The 20,562-nt window shown below is 40.2% G+C and overlaps 1 protein-coding gene across 1 annotated transcript in view; it reads right to left on the minus strand.

Annotated features, from left to right (window-relative positions):
* The window catches only part of LOC106079744 (LIM/homeobox protein Lhx1-like), a 173,629-nt gene that overhangs the window by 87,311 nt on the left and 65,756 nt on the right, over positions 1-20,562 (minus strand). The gene's annotated exons all lie outside the window — the stretch shown is intronic.

Raw genomic sequence — 20,562 nt, forward strand, 5'->3', positions numbered from 1 at the left:
TAACAGTTGCAGAAGATTGACATACCATCTGGCTACCTGCCCACTACTCTCCCCACCCACCTAATCCTCTCCTCTAACTATATTTTTGTTACCCCTCCCCCCTTTTCCAAATAATATCTCTCTTACCTTTTATATAGCGCCAACGCGCTAGTGCTAAACACATACGCAACTTACGGCTAGGTAATCTACCTATATCTCGCTTTAGCAATGACAGATTTTGTAAATAATAAGAGACACTGACATCGATCCAAGTATCAAAGGGGGAGAACTAATTGGATTTCGTCTTAATGTCAGAGTTATCCAAAAAAATACGTCATCATTTTGTTTTTTTAGACTCGGCGTTATGGTATGATCTAAACATTAGCACCTTTGTGAAAAGTTGTCATTGCTGAATTTAGGACATTTCTGTTGACTTCTGAAGCCTCTGCTGTGGATGAGGTTCGTGTTTGAATGACCACCAATCACGGAGCTGTCTACCACCATTCTGCCAAACAAGAATCGTTAGCTTAGGATCACCAATTTTTAAAATATATCTCAAATTATCATTCTGTTGTGATATAATCAGATAATGTTTCTTTCATCCATACATCTAAGTGGTTTTCAGTAGCAATTTGAAATATGGTATTTAATGTGTTGTTTTTTCTCTAATCCAACAGTTCCTGGTTGTTATACAATATAGTACTGGCATCTAGATTATATATGTAACAAAATATTTAAATAAAATAAAGTATTGGGTTTTCCGCATAAAATCTACAATAGTGTATTTATTATACTTTGTATATTTCTATTTTGTTTTACATTTTATATTATGTGATTTCTTTCGTGTTTTTTTTTCTATTATTAATTTTTTTGTTACTCTTCATGCTTTCTGTTACCCTGGCTGACACAGAAGATAACTCAGCAGACATAGATTGTCTGGATCGCGTTAGCCTCCCTTGGCTATTCCACGACGCTGACAAGTTCTGTCAAACAAGGCGGAGATCAAAAACGTGAGGAGAAAAAAAAAAGGAGGTCCTTCGGTCCTGCCCTGGGACGTGCATGCCCCCCTCCCTCCCCACCCTGTCTTTAACAGGACCAGCTGGACGAACCTGGACTGTGGAAGACGTGAATTTGAAAGTACATGCACTTGGGAGGTGACGTTCTAGGGAAAGAGTAAAAGATACAGTAGTGGTTCCCAAATGTTTTCCTTAACGGAACACTTCGCACATTATGTGAATTAGCGGAACATTTTGTATATTCTATTTTAGAGAGATTAATTCACGTGGTGGCTTACTAGTTAATAACCAGTAGTTTGTGGAACACCTATTAAGACCTCGAGGAACACAGTTTGGGAAACACTGGGGTAGAAGATTGCTGTACTTTTAGCGCTAGCAATACAGTACAATGACAGTACAATGACAGTACAATGACAGTACAATGACATTAAATCATTACTGACTAAGCTACTAGTTTACGTGTAGTTTTCATTTAATTGTTTGACTCGAAGCGATGGAATTAAATAAAGTAAACAGGCCTACGATTAATGAGTGTGTCATGTAATCAGCACAAGGACAAACTGCCTTTACTTTTCTCAACCATTAGGGTTTGGGTGGACTCTGACTCTGTCCTAAAAGGACAGTAACTTAAAATCCCAGTCTTCACCAGGATTCGAACCCTAGACGCCCTTAGTTCGAAGGCCAAGCCTTTCACCCCTCAGCCACCACGCACCGTGCAAATTCAATATAGAGACTGCGTTGTTTGGGTTCGTTTCCTATGTCTAAATAACCAACACCTACGAGATGACGATGCACAAGTCATACTAACGGTTTGTTGGAGTTGAAGTGGCAGTTTATCGAGGCGTAGGGTCGACAATATCATCCAAAGTGTAATGGGCTAGTGTAATGGGTTAATGTAACTGCTGGTGATGTGTGGTTATCGTGTTGTAGTAGTTCTAAACTTAAATCTAGAATTACAGTATTCAAGCCTACACCAGGGATCCATAAGTAGAATTCCCTGACAACTAATCCACTTTAGAAAATCGAATAATGGAATAACATAAGCCTGAAGTGTAGAATAAATAGTCACACATTATATATAAAGGAGACAAAGTCAATGAACTTATCAATAAATCCACAGAGATAGTATTGAAATAATGTCCAATGGAAAACTGACTCGAATTTTAATTTTCCTTTTTTTTTTCTATACTTTTAATATAGATCTAGAAACATATTCAGAATTTTATTAAAACGGAAGTACTTATGAAGCATGCGCACATTTGTGTGCGCGCGAGAGATTTTGTGTTTAGGTACAAGGACTTCTATCTTCGGCCTTTGTGAGTCTGTATACGTTTTATGAGTTTGTGGTGGTCTCTTTATTTTTAAACACACGTGTGTAACGGTTGTCATGTGTTGCTTGGTTATAGAATGTGTAGTTGTACTAGAGTGTGTTTTTATTTGTACTCACGCTAGAAAAGTGCCGCTGAAAAACTTGTGAGTTGGTGGCTACCCCCCGCCCCTATGTCAACTCATATCTAAAAGCTGTACACTACATCACCCTTACTAGCTCAGTGTGTCACACCCACCCCACCCGCACCATCTCACAGTTTCAAGAACAAAAACAAAGTAGAAACAAAAAAAGATACATTGCTTGGTTATCTTCTAAAACACTTAGCAACACGGGGACGCCCCCGCCGGCGAGTGGTGCGTACTTCGATGTTAAATGATGTTCCCGGATGTTTGCAGCGGCTGGAGTCGATCGGAGCCCGCAATACCTCTCCCCCCCCCCTCGTTCTTTACCGGACCTCCTGTCTTGACAATCACAGCGCGTGGACGCCTCGGTAGGGGCCCCCGGCTCGAGCATGCGTGTCCCTTTAACTGCGATTACACGCGAGTAATTGAAATCCCTTCGAATCGTTAAGAGGTCTTTTTCTTAAAAGTAGATGCGAACTTAACCAAGTAAAACACTGAACAAGAAAAAAAAAGGAAAAACTTAATAGTGCCGGGAGGGCAGGGGCGGCGATGTGGGGACCGGGCGAGGAAGTTAATGTTTGCCAACATAAAAATGTAATTACAGCAAGAAGGTCGAACTAAGGCGGCAATTAAGTAGCAAGACTCCGCTTTTCATTTTGTCTTTTAAGATCTTTGGTTTTATGGTCTATAACTAGACTAGACCTCGATGTCTTTTTATTTTACACTAACTATTTTGTGATGGTGCAAAACAGAGGCTTCGGTGAAAGCTAACATGCTCATATTGTGGCTATATACTTCTATAATACGCTGTAGATATAGAATACACGTGTGTCCCTAAAACGACACACATCATAAAAGGCAAACACAGTATTAAATGCACTCAATAAAGCAAAATAAATGCAAATAGTGAAAACTCGTTTCACTGATGTTGATGGTTTTCTCTACAGTTGACTTCCCTCCCATTTATCCAAATTCAATAATAGAACACAATTCGTCAATATATATAGATGAATTTTCATATATGAAACAGGATATAGTAGTTTAAAAAAGAAAGGGAGGGCACTGAGAGACTAACTTAACCCCAACGCTTAATGCAATGTTGTTTTTTTTTATCTTCAGCTCGGATCATGTGACCGTGCCAACTATAAGACCGAGACCTTGACTTTGACTTGAGTAGGTCACACTAAACCGTAAAAGCTTTCACTGTAATCGCATGTTTGTGTGTGCGTGCGCTGGGGGTGGAGAACAAAAAGTCTCACGCAAAATTTCGTCACAACTTCTGGCTCGAGCAACTTTGTGTGTGTGTGGGGGGGGGGGGAGGGTGGAGACGAAAGAACTCAAGACTAGTATATTGTATTTAAAAATAAAAAAAAATATTTGAACATGAAAGCCTCACTAAAGACACTGTAAACCTGACTCCTTTTTTTTTTTTTAAACAAAATATTTTCTCTTTTCAAGTCATTTAAGATTCGAACTTTTTCCCCTCCTGATTTGTGTGGGCGCAGGATTGCAAGAGATTTTTTTCAAAATTGAAAACATTTCAAAATTCAATCATAAAATTTAGATTCATTCATAAAATTTAGATTCAATTTTAAAATTTAAATTCAATCATAAAAATTTGAATCAATTCATAAGACTTAGATACATTCTTATAATAGTCAATCATTAAATTTGGATTCAATTATATCATTTTTTTAAACTGTCATCATAAAATTCAAATTAAATCTAAAATTTACATCTTATCATACAATTTGGATTAACCACTTACACTTTTATGAAAACCAAATATCTGAGTGAGAAGATATGTACGATTCAACTGTAGACTGTGCTGTAACCCTGCAGTATTATGTTTGTATGGGACAGGTGGTGTCATAGATACATTAATATCTAGCATGTACTTCTTCTATGTCATTGTCAAGAGAGTTGAGTCGAAGACTTTTGGGACTCTAGGCAATACATCGTTAAGTCTGGACAAACTGTTCTGCCTGGGGAGGGGGGGGGGTTCCAAGCCTATGTAATTTGTTACAGCACTATTACCGATGGCTCCTATTTCAAATAAGAATCATAGATATGTATTATTTTTTAACCCTTTAGACGCGTGTTGTTGCTTAGCCTCTAAACACTAGAATTGTAATGCTCTCTTGTAAAAAAGCTCAGCACATTAAGGGTTAAACTTGTGCTTAAATTTTAAAAAATATCTTGCAGTGTTTCTTATAGGTGCTCGGTTGGAGGGTGGGGGAGAAGGGGGGGCGAGAAAAGAGTTAGTGGAGGGAAAGAAAAGAAGGGGGGGGGCGAGAAAAGAGTTAGTGGAGGGAGAGAAAAGAAGAAGGGGGGGGCGAGAAAAGAGTTAGTGGAGGGAGAGAAAAGAAGGGGGGCGAGAAAAGAGTTAGTGGAGGGAGAGAAAAGAAGGGGGGGGCGAGAAAAGAGTTAGTGGAGGGAGAGAAAAGAAGGGGGGGGGCGAGAAGAGTTAGTGGAGGGAGAGAAAAGAAGGGGGGGCGAGAAAAGAGTTAGTGGAGGGAGAGAAAAGAAAGGGGGGGGGGGCGAGAAAAGAGTTAGTGGAGGGAGAGAAAAGAGTTGGGGGGTGGAAGAGTTAGTGGAGGGAGAGAAGAGTTGGGAGGGGAATCACGTCTACGGATGAATTAACATTGCTTGCCTTGGTGGCCGAGGGGTGTCCAATACTAAAGTTTACAATACGACAAACCTGATGGTGAGCTTCTTGTGCTTTATTCAAAAAGTTGAAAACCAAGAAGATAACAGTGTTTGTTCCGAGACTCGAAAGCATGTCTGTAAAACACGTGGTACACACAGTCGGCATACTTTCTGATTTCTTTATTTTACCCACATTCTCTCCCTTTTTTTCTCTCTCTCTCTCTCCCTTTCCAGTGGGATACTATTTTATGAGCTCCAAGCGCTTTTTCTTCACCATTTTTTTCTTTTACCTCTTTATATTTATGTACATAAAAAAAAGACAGAGATCATAAAATAAAACTCTGTCTATCTGTCTGACACGCATGTATGTACTTATGTAAAAGTCTACACTGGGGCATTAAGCCGATGATGCATGATGGTGTTGAAAGGGCTTCAGCCTTTGTGGCCCGGACAATATCCCGCCTAGAGCCTGTCTTTTACGTCTGCTTTATGAGATTTTTTGTGAAGAGTTGTTTCCCCTGCTACCTTCAACATTTACCTGTCTTTTCTTCTTTTATTTACCTGTGTGTGTATGTGTGTGGGTGTGTGTGTGTGTGTTGTATTTTTTTGTTTTGTTTTAAAAATCCTTTTCTCACCTTCTTGTCTTCCTTTAGTGATTTGGTTTTCATGCTTCCCCACCTCTTTCATACGCCTCTGAAACTTTGATGTTGAGGTATTATACTGTACAGGTTTTTGGGGCGTTTTTGGACTTTTATGTTAATTTTCTCTTTTTGTGTGTAAAAAAAAATAAATCTTTAAAGGTGGATGTATACGACCAGGGTTGCTATTTAGCCACTTTTTTTGTAGGAGCTATCGCCCTTCTTTCTCTTTCATCACTTTCTCTTTCTCCCCTGCCTCCCCAACTCTCTCTCTCTCTCTCTCTCTCTTTCTCTCTTCCTGTCACCAGCGTGGTTTGGCTTAAGAAAATTTATTAGAAATCTTTCTGTTTTTTTTTGGGGGGGTTGTTTTGTGTATTTCTGTGTGCCGTGAAATGTGTTTTGCATGTTGGGATCTAAAATCTAACTATAATGGAGGGGTGGGGGGGGGAGTAGGGAGAACTGTAGGTGTGAAATGTGAGGGTGAAGAGAGAATGTGGTTGTTAGGTGATGATGTTGTGGGTGGCTGAAGTGTGATGGATGTGGGGTTTGCGGAATGTGACGAGGAGACATACATTAAAGTATAGACAAAACTTGTACAAAACATACAAGACCTGCTACTGCGCGAAGCTCATTCGATTGGAGTGCGTGTAACATACTTTGGGCTTGTTGATCGGAGAAAGTTCGTATAGCTTACGTTGGGCTTGAGAACGAACTCCAGATCAATCTTGAAATACTTAAGTACCCTATTGACGACATACCCCCCCCCCCTCAAAACAACCACGAAACTTCTGGCAACCCTGGTATTTTTTTTTTTTTGGTCTTGTGGTAGTATGGTATGCACTCTAGACTTTAATCTCGATGGCCCCGTGCTCGAACCCCCATGTTTTGGTCACCCTCCGCTGCCTTGAAGGCGGTTTGAGCGAGACCAATAGCTCGTTGCCACGTCGTACAGACCTGTGACGGTATTGGTCTAAACTGCCCACAGGTTGTGATGCTGCAGGTCAGTGTCGAGGCCTCCTATAACGACAAACTGATTTGCGCATTTCCCAAAAACTAACTTTCGCTTTTCTCCTGAAAACAGAATACTGTGACTATGCTGTAGAGATAGTTAACATATGCAAAATGTAGTAACACATCAAGTTAATGTCTATGTTATATGTATTGTATATTGATGTACAGTATTTCATTTAAGAGTAAAATATAATCAGTACGGAGTGATAGATTTCTTGCATTGTTGCTGCTTGCGTAGTTCATCTGCTACTCTATCCGATGTATCGCGAGGAACTGAGTCTAGATATGTTTCATACGTGAAAGACGAACTTTATTTTGGTTTCAGAGTTAATGGAAACCTTGTATTCATCTGCTTACATCCATCAAAGCGAGATGCTTAGCCGTAGATCTCATAGGACTTCCTCTTGCCTCCCCATCCTTCTCAATGCCTCCCGCTTCTTCCCTCTCCCCCCCCCCAAAAAAAAAAAAATCCCCTCCCAACGAATGTGAATCTTTTCTGATCTTCCATTCCATCCTTCGCCCACGCCGTTAGCTCATCCAAAGGGAGAAGACCCACAAGGTCCGCGGCAACTTGTCCTCAACGTTTGGTCTTTGGGAACCTCCCCCCTCCCCCCCCCCCGTCCCCCGCCCTTTCAGCGCTGATTCGAACCCTGTCAAGTGCCGACGATGGGGAAACCCTTTCTGGTCTGCAGGAAATTCTGTCGTTAGGGAACACACGGGAAAGGGCAGCGGCTGACTAGATTCGTTAGAGGCTTCAAAAGGACGCGAGATTAGCATCAGAGAAGGATGCCCACATTTGTGACGCGTTAGGGAGCAACAAAAAAACAGAATGAACATGAAACAACACATTAAAAAAATTTCAATAAAATCGCTACGAATACACACAATCGTTGTCTCAAGCTATATTAGATCAGTTGCTTGAAGGGAAAAGGGCCATTACGAAGCCTTATAATTCTTTTATGTTCTCGTGAATTGAGGTTAAATTTTTAGGTCAAGAATTTTTTTAAAAAAATTATGTTTTTGGGATATAATTTAACTCTTGTGTTCGTCGTGCTAGAAATATCAAAACTTTCATTTCGGCTTGAATAGCTTACTAACAGCGAACCCACAGGGGCGAGAAACGAGTTTTATGTTAACACAAACTTGTTTTGTATTTTTTCTTACTCATGTTGTTACGTTGGAAGCTTTATATTGTTACTATGTTTTTATATTTTAAACTCTTTCTTTCCGTAATTATCTAACGTGCAATAGCAGTGATATTCATTTCCTCATTTGTGTTTCACTACCCTGTTATGATCTAACTTCAATAACTTTTTTGTATGTAATCTGGAAATGTCATATTAGATATATAATTCTAGAAGAATTCATGCTCATTTTATATAGCACAAATAAAAGTTTATAAATCCAAAATTTAATTTAATTTAGTGGGGTAGGATCAACGTTGGTATCGTCAGTTAGGAGAAAAAGAGTTAATTCTAATTTCAGAGTATCCATGTTGTAGAAGATTTCTTAATGAACATATTGTGACTTGAAGAGTCTCTGTACATGATTATGATGATACTATAGCTTTATCTATCAACTCTGTAGTGAAATTCTCTTTTTCGGCCTTTCTGTAACAATTGTTTTGAAGCGATGTAAAGTTTCTTTTAAAAAAAATAGTCGTTTTAAGAAACCACCGATTTTTGTTGGTACCTTATGCATACGGCAGTCGATTGAAAGATGGTGTTTGGTCTTCCCTGAGTCCTAGGTCGCCCATACGTTATAACTTGATTGATTGTCTTCTGGTAGCGCTAGGCTAGTATAAGCGCCCTAGCCCAAACCAAAGTCTCTGTTCTCGCAAAGGTGGAGAGGGGGGGGGGTGCGCCGCCGCCGGGGGCGTACAAATTGTGCTCTGCTGTTGTTTTTGTTTGTAAAATGAGATGGATAAACACCCCCCAGACGCGCAGGTGTGCTCACAGCGTTGTGCATCGTTTGGGCAGTGACAATAGCAGCAATAAATATTATGCGGCGAACAAGACATCTGGCTTTATAGGCACCCAAGCTTCCTCTCTCTCTCCACACACACACACACACACCTCTCACACACGTACCCACGCCCCTCTAAACCAGATCCCGTAGTCCTAGTTAAGCCAAGACCAATCCCAGAAAAGAAAAAAAAAAATTCTCCCTGGTGTTTTGAAAACCGTCCATAGAAATACAAAACCCTCTCTGACATCAGAGCATCCTTCTTGCAAGCCTTTTTTTTTTCTCTATTGCTGCCCATTTCATAGAGGGTAGGGGATTAGAGGATATTTTTGGTTCTCTATCCGGTAGCACTAGCATTGGGCCATTCTAGTGCTGGAGACATCCAGCAACGAAGTTTAAAAGCCCAAATGTTATCTTTATTGTTTTTATAGCACACTAGTTCACTCACAGTTTATATGAATGTTGTTTTATTTTTGACACCCGTGTAGTGTGAAGTATTTGGATACCTAGTGTATCTCGCAGGGAGGGGCTGGGAGAGCAAAGCAAAGATGGAGAAGATCGTTAGATCAAGAAGCAAGAATGGCAGGATGACCTGATGGCATATTGCCCAGGAACAGAGTCCAAAGTGGAAGTGCTGTTGCGGCCTTGTGCTCCACAACAAATGCCCAGAAGAGCCATGCTTTAGGGCTGTAGGCTTATGCACTTATCTTATCTACTTCAGTGCCTGATCAGGCTAATCAATTGATCTGCTAAGTTTCCTGTTAATACCCATTTATTTGTTATCTCTTACCTAAAATTTTCTGCATGAATACATAGAGAAAGAGAGAGGTGATATGACGGCAGTGTTCAAACTCAAACTGTCGTCACGATTTTTTTTTGTATTTACAAATTTAATTGTAAGAAATTAATTTTTATCTCCACAAGCACTAGATGAAATGATGGAATCAAAATCTGGCTCAAAAGCACATCTAACAGCACATGTAATAATGTTACATAAGTAGGGTCAGACTAGTTCAACAGTTGACTTTTTCTTTAAGTCTATCACACTCACACTTTAAATGTTACACATTTTAAAGTAAGATATCATTAGAGTACTTTTATTTCTATAAATACAAATGTTATAATCACTTTAGAACTGAAAAAAAAACAAAAAAACAAATAACCTTCATTATAAAAAAACAAGTTTTGATATTTTATAACTGTTCATGACATGATGAGTTTCAGTCCTGTGACTTGGTCCATTTTAAAACAAAATAACATGTTTGCTTTTAGAGATTTTATCAGAACTACAAAATTGTTCTAACTTAGAATCATGCCACATCTTCTTTGTATACAAAAAAATACAACAACAACAGCATCCACTATAATAACAGCAACTTCCTACACTGCAAACATTCACAATATTTTAAATATTTTTTTTGAATGATGATGAATCCAAATTAACTTGATGGCAAATAACTAATTATTAACATTTATAGGGTTTTGTTTTTGGTGAACATGTCAATGCTTATGACTTAATGTTACGATATTTGTAAGGGTTAATTCAACTGTATTCCGTTTCTTTGTATCGATGCGCTTGGAGACCACGGCTAGAATTCAGAAAGAAAAACATCTTGACAAGTCCATAGAAACATTGACACGGTCAATCTGGTCAACGGCTAGATTGGTCACTGCGTGCTTCAGGGTATAAGACGGTTGGGGGTCTGGTCTTAGGACGTCGTCTGAACTGACTTGGGTGTTTTGATTTCACCCGGTGCATGAAACGCTCTTTTTAACAAACAAAAAAAAAAAAAAAATCCAGCAACTACTGTAGCAAGATATGGCCAGAAGCAACTGGGGTGGAAGCGGCTCTCAAGGACCAGCGGGGCCTGGCATGGTCAGCTTGGCGTATAAACGATGGGGGAGGAGGCTTTTGTTCGTAAGCCTTTTGTTCGCGGAACCTGGAGAGTTTGTAGAAGGCCTATTTTGCTATCTCCCTCCCTCTCTCTCTCTTTCTCGCTCTCTCTCTCTTTCTCCCTCTCTTTTTCTCTCTCTCTTTCTCACGTGGCCTTCTTTTTATTTTGACGTCAACCTAGTAAATCATATATTGTGTTGTTGTTGTTTTTTTGCCTTCAATTAACTTAATCACCAATACAAAGTTCGGCCTGAACATTTTCTCCGTTTTTTTCAACCTACATCTCTCTCTCTCTTTCTCTCTCTCTCTCTCTCTCTCGCTCTCCCACCCCACACCCCCAACCGCCTCGAATCTTTTCAATGCAATAGTTTGATTCGAGGGACCAATCCCTGGACCCTCTACTGGTAGAACTCAATACCCCTTAGGACATCAGGGGCGGACATTTGTTGACACAACCTTTTCCCCCCGGATCAATGATGATCGCGTTATGAATGAGCCCTAAATCTCCAACATCTCCCCCCGCGACGCCCCGCTCCATCTCATCGGCCAGAGACACACTGCCACAACATCAGTGGAAATACTTGAACAGTTGTCTGGGTTGGTGGTGGTGTTTTTTTTTTTCTCTAATTTTTTTTTAAATATTTTTTATTACTAACATCCCTACATTGGCTTTACTGAACTCTTTTCTTTACTAACTCCATATTCTCTCTTAAATGTGTTTTATTTCGAAGTTTTATCAATTGAAGTAAGAATAAAGTAGGCAAGAGAAAACTCATCATTATCATAAATGTGTTGGTAGTTTTTTTTTTCATTATAGTATGCTGTTTTTTTTTAATGAACTTCTGAATTCTAGTAAGCATGACTTTAGCTGGTTGTTTCCTATCACTTCTTTAGCTGGTTGTTTCCTATCACTTCTTTAGCTGGTTGTTTCCTATCACTTCTTTAGCTGGTTGTTTCCTATCACTTCTTTAGCTGGTTGTTTCCTATCACTTCTTTAGCTGGTTGTTTCCTAACACTTCTTTAGCTGATTGTTTCCTATCACTTCTTTAGCTGGTTGTTTCCTATCACTTCTTTAGCTGGTTGTTTCCTATCACTTCTTTAGCTGGTTGTTTCCTATCACTTCTTTAGCTGGTTGTTTCCTATCACTTCTTTAGCTGATTGTTTCCTATCACTTCTTTAGCTGGTTGTTTCCTATCACTTCTTTAGCTGATTGTTTCCTATCACTTCTTTAGCTGGTTGTTTCCTATCACTTCTTTAGCTGGTTGTTTCCTATCACTTCTTTAGCTGGTTGTTTCCTATCACTTCTTTAGCTGGTTGTTTCCTATCACTTCTTTAGCTGGTTGTTTCCTATCACTTCTTTAGCTGGTTGTTTCCTATCACTTCTTTAGCTGGTTGTTTCCTATCACTTCTTTAGCTGATTGTTTCCTATCACTTCTTTAGCTGGTTGTTTCCTATCACTTCTTTAGCTGATTGTTTCCTATCACTTCTTTAGCTGGTTGTTTCCTATCACTACTGCAGCTGGTTGTTTCCTATCACTACTGCAGCTGGTTGTTTCCTATCACTTCTTTAGCTGGTTGTTTCCTATCACTTCTTTAGCTGGTTGTTTCCTATCACTTCTTTAGCTGGTTGTTTCCTATCACTTCTTTAGCTGGTTGTTTCCTATCACTTCTTTAGCTGGTTGTTTCCTATCACTTCTTGAGCTGGTTGTTTCCTATCACTTCTTTAGCTGGTTGTTTCCTATCACTTCTTTAGCTGGTTGTTTCCTATCACTTCTTTAGCTGGTTGTTTCCTATCACTACTGCAGCTGGTTGTTTCCTATCACTTCTTTAGCTGGTTGTTTCCTATCACTACTGCGGCTGATTGTTTCCTATCACTACTGCGGCTGATTGTTTCCTATCACTACTGCGGCTGGTTGTTTCCTATCACTACTGCAGCTGGTTGTTTCCTATCACTACTGCAGCTGATTGTTTCCTATCACTACTGCGGCTGATTGTTTCCTATCACTACTGCAGCTGGTTGTTTCCTATCACTACTGCGGCTGGTTGTTTCCTATCACTACTGCGGCTGATTGTTTCCTATCACTACTGCGGCTGATTGTTTCCTATCACTACTGCAGCTGGTTGTTTCCTATCACTACTGCAGCTGGTTGTTTCCTATCACTACTGCGGCTGATTGTTTCCTATCACTACTGCAGCTGATTGTTTCCTATCACTACTGCGGCTGATTGTTTCCTATCACTACTGCGGCTGATTGTTTCCTATCACTACTGCAGCTGGTTGTTTCCTATCACTACTGCGGCTGGTTGTTTCCTATCACTACTGCGGCTGATTGTTTCCTATCACTACTGCGGCTGGTTGTTTCCTATCACTACTGCGGCTGATTGTTTCCTATCACTACTGCAGCTGGTTGTTTCCTATCACTACTGCAGCTGGTTGTTTCCTATCACTACTGCGGCTGATTGTTTCCTATCACTACTGCGGCTGATTGTTTCCTATCACTACTGCGGCTGATTGTTTCCTATCACTACTGCGGCTGATTGTTTCCTATCACTACTGCGGCTGATTGTTTCCTATCACTACTGCGGCTGGTTGTTTCCTATCACTACTGCAGCTGATTGTTTCCTATCACTACTGCGGCTGATTGTTTCCTATCACTACTGCGGCTGGTTGTTTCCTATCACTACTGCGGCTGATTGTTTCCTATCACTACTGCGGCTGGTTGTTTCCTATCACTACTGCGGCTGATTGTTTCCTATCACTACTGCGGCTGATTGTTTCCTATCACTACTGCGGCTGGTTGTTTCCTATCACTACTGCGGCTGATTGTTTCCTATCACTACTGCGGCTGGTTGTTTCCTATCACTACTGCGGCTGGTTGTTTCCTATCACTTCTGTTGCAGTGTTGATATGTTTTCGCGGTGTAAATTTATAGTGTTAAGTTTTGTTTTTATGTTTTATGTTACAGTCGCCAATGAGCCTCGATTTGTTTTACGATGCCATAAATTCTATTTCTTTCCATAAACATTTTTGGCGTGGAGGATAAAGAATGCTTCCATTCAGCCAGTTGGTTTGAGATTAACAGAAATGTTTCATCGGAAGTAGATGAGATTGAGCAATGGTCCAATTAAAATGAATAGACTTCAAATGTAAATTATTTAAAATTGAGATTTGTTGACGTCGATTAGATAGATGTAATACGAATCAGTCCTAGATACACACCACTTCTTTTAATGAAGCCTCACACTTGCACTCATAGCTTCATTTTCTTGATCATTTCTTACAGATACACCAGAATACTTTCATTTGCCAGTGGTGGGATCACATTTAGCAGAAGTCATTTAACCCTCCTCCTTTTCGGCATCCTCCCAGACATCATCGGTTTTTTTTTTTTTCGATTCACATGAAAAAATTTTTTGTTTTATTTTTTAAGTTTTGTAGGTAATAAGAATGATGTTGCTAAAAAAAAAACACTTTCCCATAACACTCACACACATTACAGATACACAGATACACACACAAGAAACGCCCCTGACAGTTTACTTTTTTTTTTCGCAGGCGCCACATCCGTCACTCTTAGAACTCCACAATGGTAACATGTGATACATTTAAAAAAAAAATGAACGCCAGGAAAGACAGCCACTACAACTACCACAACCAGGTGAGCCTGGCAGTAGGGCGTGTGACAGGGAGCATTACTCCACCTAACGGGGAGGTAGACCGTTCTAGACATGGCGTCACCCGTGGGTGTTCAACCGTCCGTTACTACAAGTACTTCCACACGCCACGGTCTTTTTTTTTTTTCTAGAAAAGGTGGTGGCTGATATGTGAGGTATACATGTATCCATTCTGGATTATGTAGTTCCAAACAAGATCTTTGCCTTGTCATAGCTGTATGACCATGTACACTAGGTAATGAAAATATACATGCAACTATTGCCAGGTACATTTAATGCCATTTATCTAACTACTTAGCGCTTATGTTAACCTAGATTTGAAAACAGATTGAAAAAAAAGTCAAAAACTAGGAAGCATCCAACAACAGCTGCGACAAAACAACCACCAGCAGCAGTGACCGGAAACAACCAGATACAGCTGTGATAACAAGCAATACGTTTTTTTGTGAACTCTAGTACACATTTTCTAACAACACTTTAGCTGGTTGTATCCTACCCCTACTTTGGTTGTACCAGCTACAAGAAACCCAGAGTGCTGTCCACACTTGCGTGCAAGAATGTGCAAAAATGTGCCTCAAAGGACGAAGACTTCACTAACTCTCTAAGCGCAGTCCACACTTGCGTGCAAGAATGTGCCTCATAGGACGAAGTCTTCACTATCTCTCTAAGAAGAGTTCCTCGCTGTTCTGAGTGTCAAATCGTCTTCGCACTGGATGTCGACAGTCATCTTCAAGAAATGCTAAGTTAAATGACTATTTTATTGCAAACGCTAAGTTAGGGCGTATCAGCTTCTGCTCCTCCATCAACACACCCTTGCCATAACCTCGAATTCTGCATTCCCCGAGCTCAGCACGAGGGCCCGATACATCAAGCCAGCCCTGCTAGTTCAACTCCATTGTAAAGCACATTGTGTCCCATGCCCATCTTGAGTTGAACCCACACACGAGCGAGGCGAGCAACGCATCAGTTTTGATGGCAAGGGGAGGCCGTAAATAAGCCGACTTTTATAACCAGTGCCGGCGTGAACTATTATGACGCCTCGCGCGCAAGAGAGATCACCTAGGTGTCGTGACCGCGCGGTTGCTAACTGTTAAACACAAAACACATGCTGACCTTCTGGTTCGGTTCACGACATAATGTCAATGCACACGAGTTTAGTCATTTTTCATTATTAGAAAACTCGGTTATAACGACCCTCCTGTTTAAGCATCTGTGGTTGATGACTTCATTTATCTATATCAATGTCTGGATAGTAATATAATATATAACTTGTCCCAGTCCAATTCTATTCGATATAGCACAATTAAAAAATATAAAGACATACAAAACAGAACAAGATTTTGGTGGAATATAAAAGAACCATAAAGGAAGTACAGTTAAAACCTGGTCACGCTCCCAAAGCTCCATTAATGTTCTATACACAAGAGGTAGTTTCCTAGCCAGGACCTCTTGCAGGACGACACGTGTTGGCAGAGAGCAAGGCTCGAAGCCAAGACATTAAGATGATTCCCAATCGGTTACAACACGACCAGGCAGCCATCCCTGGTTTACAAGGACATTCTATCCCTGGTTTACAAGGACATTCTATCCCTGGTTTACAAGGACATTCTATGATCGATGAAAAGAAGGCTAAATGACGCCGTGGCTGGATAGGAGTCCAGGACAATCGGTCTTGAGGTGAACGCTCTACTGTCAATGCGTCATCAGTCAAGCAAGAATACTTCTTTTTTTTTTTTTAATCTTATTAATTTTTTCTTCAGCCAACTAAAGACTGTACATCTATGTAGCTGTGAGGAAACTGTTGAAACATGTGTGTGTTTGTGTGTGTGTGTAACATTGTGAGAATGTGTGCACTGCCATTGATGATCTCTGAATATATTTGACAATTCTAACTACGCGTCTCTTCCTAATATATTGAAATTCATACTACCATAGTTTTCTTAATAGTAAGTAGACCTAGATATGCAAAGGGTCTTGAACTAGATTTATATTATATATTGTTTATGTATATTTATATATTGTTCTCAGACTAAAATAGTACCGCATCTCAAATAAGATATGCAACTAGAATTCGAAGTATGTTCCTGAAAGTTCGGAATCATATTGTAAGAAGAGAGAAAGACAGAGGTGGAGCGATAAGGGGGGAGGGGGGTCGAAGGCATTAACCTGGGTGGTCTGGCAGTAATACATTTACAGTACACTAAAATGTAAAAATAGTTTACTATCAAAAGAAAAAAAAAAACTGCTCTTACAAACGCGTTCTTGCAAATGTCACTAAAAAAAATAATCAAGGAGCTGATTTATAGTTGGCAAGTGATGAAGTGACATGGGGAGGGAACTCTCCGTTCGAAGTAAAATAAAAATATTAAGAATTATTTGCACAAAACAATATTTTAAAAAAGTAAATAACATTTTTATGGATTTTTCATTTAATACGGAAACAAAGGACTGCAGAGCTGGAGAGCCTTGAGTACCCACTAGTAGGCCTATAGATATTTCGACAGATAAATAAGGAAGGTTACTTTAGAAATCTCATCGGACCAATGACGTAACGATTACATAACACTATGACGTAATGAATCTTTTATTATGTCTTTCGAATTTCAGTGCCTGGGTTTCAGGGGTTAGCAAAAAAAAATGAATTTGAAGGCCAGGATTTGAACTCTATAACATCTATTCAGCAGTCCAGCACTTTAACGTCTGTACTGCTAATGTATGTACGTAATGTTTGTGGCTGGGAGGGTAGGTGAGGTGGGAGGGCACAGTAAGAACAACTTTCTTGGTCTGGATTTCAAATGTAGAATTAAGAAGTTCGTAGCAGTGGTCAAGCTGGTCATTGATCTGTTAGGGAGCAACTATCCTACCGGACCTACCATTTGTAGCATCCCCCTTGGTCATTGTCTATCATCACGTTCTCTCTCTTGTTTGGTTTCAGCCTCTTACACGCTCAGCCTCCTTTCTTCCTTAAGACGCCTCAGCCTCGAGCAAGTGTATAAATAAATAGCTTTCTGTCTTGCGTTCAGGCCCCCAAGTTCCGGAACATGCTTGTAGCCTTTTATTCCCTCCCTCACAGTTAGATGCTCCGAGGGTTCGATATGATCACCTCTTTCAGTTAGGGTACGTCTGCATTTTTTTAAGGGGGAGACAACTCAATGTGTATGAACGGATAACATCTCAGAGTTCGTTAGCCCCCTTGGACATGATATCGGGTTCAGTTGTCAAAATATTTGACCTCAGTCCAACAAGATGGTTGATCGTCTTCCAATTTTTTTTTTTTATCTCTCAAACCTATTTGAATATTTAGTCTTTTTTTTTTTCCAAGGGGAGGCTAGAACTTCAGCAGACGACGCGTGATGCCGGACAGATTTCTTATCCCCGTGAACGTCTTCCGTGAGGAGGGGAAGGCCGCAGCCGACAAGAGGGCTACCGGAAATGAAGCAGAGAAAACCAAGACGCCGGGGTTTGTCAGATAGGGGGACTAGAACTGACCAGCGGCTTCCGTTGTGGACGTTGGTCCGAACGTGAGGACATGATCAGAGAATGGAAGGATCTGGATCTAGACCGGGAAAGGGGGGGGGGGGGGGGGGGTTGTGAGTACGAGACATGAAAACAAGAGGTCCAGAAATAGGGACACTCGCAGAAGGAGGGGGGGGGGGGAGTGGGAGAGAAAAGAAAATGAACAAAATAGTAAGAAATTAATTTTATCTTGGCTGAACAAAATTGTAAAATATAAACACTATAGGCCATTATGTTTATGTATTATTCTTATTCATTGCTCTTTGTTCACTCTGTCTATTCACACTAGTTTACTCCTTCTAGTTGCCAAGTGGCCTAAGTAACTAAGTAACTAAGTAACTATGTAACTAAGCAACTGAGTACTAACTAGTGTTCCGTAGTCTCAGCTTTGTTTCGTAGACTGGCATTCTGATCAGACCTTCAGACCAATTTAACTTTTTTTGTTTTAAAAAATGTTCTCTATTGACACTCTTTTATCTGTGTATCTATCTATCTATCTATCTATCTATCTATCTATCTATCTATCTATCTATCTATCTATCTATCTATCTATCTATCTATCTATCTATCTATCTATATATCTATCTATCTATCTAATCTATCTATCTATCTATCTATCTATCTATCTATCTATCTATCTATCTATCTATCTATCTATCTATCTATCTATCTATCTAATTCATCTATCTATTCCCAACCTATTTGTTTGTGAGAAAGAAAGACACAAATCACGACCCTCTTCTAAATAAAGAGTCTTTAGTAAAACACTTGGTACCAGCCTACCCGCCCCAGCCCACCCTACTCTTCTACTATATATTTTTTTTTGGGTCTTAAACTGTGGTTGATCGATTCAGACCGGCACCCTTCTTGTTCAAGGAGCTATTCATATGCTCTCCTAACGTGTGAACCTCGCGGCACAGACACAGAGATGCGTAGCACCAACAGCAGGCCACCCCCCACCCCCTTTCGCTTACCCCACCGGTCAGAATGTGTGCGGTGCCAATACTAGCCATCCGGGATCCTGTTCTGAAGTTTCTCGTTAATAAAAGACCAGAAATCTAACAGTGCAGAGAAAAAGTATTAAAAAAAAATTTAACACGTACAAGTATCGACTTTTTATTTTTGGTAGTTGTAATCGTTTAAAAAGAAAACTAGTATCGAGATTATCATGAAATATTAAAAGAAAGAGAGGGAAAAAATACTTGTAGGCCGATATAGGATTCGGTTTGTTGTGGTTGTGTCTGGCTCTCAAAGGGAGGGGGGAGTTGGACCTAGACCAATTGTTATAGAAGGCCTGAACCCTGACCTGTGACGTCACAGCCCTATTGTTCTAAACTCCCCACAGGATGTGACGTTGCAGGTCAGTGTTGAGGTCTTCTATAACGAATGGCCTCGGTTGGACAGTTAAAAAAAACGCTTTTGGACTATTGGGTCTACTCATTAAATATTGAGTTTCTAGGTCCACTATCACTCTGTCAGTGACTGTCTGTTCGGTGAATTACAAATCCTGGGAGCATTGGGGACGATTTGTTTCCGCAAAAAGTATTGTAAGGCATGTAACCAGATCTTGTACAGTCTCTCTCCCTGACCTAATGATTGTACATCGGATATTGTTCTGGGTTTCAGTGTGGGAGCTGGATTCCAGGCGTTAAGCTCTGGACATCGGGGTTTGGTTGTGGTGTCAGTTTAGGGGCTGGACTCCCAATCTTAAACTCATGCATTTTTGCCTGTCATTCTACAGATCTACCTTATACTTTAAACACTAGACCTGAGTCACTTGCTCATCGGCTACCAATTCAGGACACACCACTCCACCCTAACACCCGCTCAACACCCTAGGCACCCCTCATACGCCCAATAAAAAGTTCAGCTGAAAAACAAGGGCATGCAGGGCGGTAGCACCAAACTTATTGACAGGACAACTTGAAGCTTGTGGTTCGTGGTTCAAAAGGAAGGGGGGGGGGCGGTGTGAACACCAGCGTACACTTCAAACACAAACCCACCTCCCCAGAGTTGACACCGTCACGACCGACGACAAACATGTAAAAAAAAAAAAAAACCACCACGCACATACGCACACACACGAGCAAAGAGGGAAAGAAGAAAAAAAAAAAATAAAGATTCTTTAGAAGGGGATGGCATTGACATTTCTTTATCTACATCCACACAGTAGACAATGGCTGTACAACAAAACAGATCTACGTCTAAGATTTTAAACAAATCATTTCCCTGGCATTCATCTAAGTGAAACCAGGATCGAAGACACATTTAGAAAAAAAAAATAGAGGATGAAAGAGGCGGTAAGCAGACATGCCAATGTCTTCACTTTCATTTAGTTTTCTTGACAAAAGGTTGAAAATTCTTGTTATCGATAATAAGTTGTTTATTTAGTTTTTCGAGTGAAAAACAACGCCACGTGATTCTTTAAAATTGCTCTTACAATTTAGAATACATTTAATTTTCTTGCCAGAAGTCAGAAGTCTGCCAGATCCAGAAGTCTCACTATCGATCTTCGTTTTCCATAAATATCTTACGTCAGTTTTTTGGACTCGGTTCGTTTTGGGGTTTGTTTGTTATTGTTGTAAACATTGTTGTAAAAGCTATTCAACTGATGCAACTTACTCCTGGATTACATAAACTAAACCCTGAATCAAGACATAGAAAGTTTTAGTGAGTGGTGTCTGTTCCAGCCTGTTCTTTAATACTGTTATGACAGAAAATTTGACCTGAAGTGTTGCGGATGAAGACAACAAAATGTCATGAAGGCGA

Source organism: Biomphalaria glabrata, chromosome 12 (genome assembly GCF_947242115.1).
Source record: "Biomphalaria glabrata chromosome 12, xgBioGlab47.1, whole genome shotgun sequence".
NCBI classification, from domain to species: Eukaryota; Metazoa; Mollusca; class Gastropoda; family Planorbidae; genus Biomphalaria; species Biomphalaria glabrata.